Genomic DNA, 1,005 nt, shown 5'->3' with positions numbered 1-1,005 from the left:
TTAATTAAAAAAAGAAAAAAAATCAACTTGGTGGCCTCCAACGTAAAATGAAACTTGAAATTTCGTAAAACATTGTGATGTGTATCAGTGTGTACAATAAGCCCTCGCCATATCGCGGTTCACCTATCGCGGTTCACCTATCGCGGTTCACCTATCGCGGTTCACCTATCGCGGTTTATTATTTAAGCTTGCGTCGATTCCTCTATGGTGTTGTTTTGCATTAACAATAAAATAAGTATATATAAATTATAAAACTAATTTTAAAAATGTATACAGTACAGTACTGTTTCTACTTAACGGATTTTCACCTATCGCGGGTGTTTTGCAACGTAACACCCACCATAGTCGAGGGATTACTGTATATGTATGGCTCGTATACATACATACATACATACATACATACATACATACATACATACATGCACGCACGCTCACACACACACACACACACACACACACACACACACACACACACACACACACAGAGTTTGATAAGTGCCAATGCACGAAACTCTCGGCCTTTGAGTCACTTTGCAACTTCTACTTACAATCGTTTCTAGTACAGGCACAGGGCCTGGATTTTGTTGGGAGGGTTATAGTCGATTACATTGACCCCAGTTCACAACTGGTACTTAATTTATCGTCCCCGAAAGGATGAAAGGTAAAGTCGACCTCGGCGGAATTTGAACTCAGAAAGTAAAGACGGACGGGATGCCGCTAAGCATATTTTGCCCGCCGCGCTAATAATAATAATTTCAAGATTCCTAAAAGTTCCTAGGTAAAAGTCCGGGCAGCAAATTTTTTTTCCCACGAGAGTTCCGGACCCCAGTTATGAACTCATTTGCATACAGCCAATCAGAGCTCAACTATCAAAGTAATTTATGAGCGCGTAATAAGTGATGGGCGATAAGATAAGGTCACTTGGGTAAGGAATGACCATGCTTCTTTTTTTTCTCTTTTAATAATGCTTGTTGTTCTTGTTAGGCATGATCTGAGAGCTGAACG

The sequence above is a fragment of the Octopus bimaculoides genome, chromosome 22 (genome assembly GCF_001194135.2).
Source record: "Octopus bimaculoides isolate UCB-OBI-ISO-001 chromosome 22, ASM119413v2, whole genome shotgun sequence".
NCBI lineage: Eukaryota > Metazoa > Mollusca > Cephalopoda > Octopoda > Octopodidae > Octopus > Octopus bimaculoides.
Note: the sequence above shows the minus strand (reverse complement) of the source record.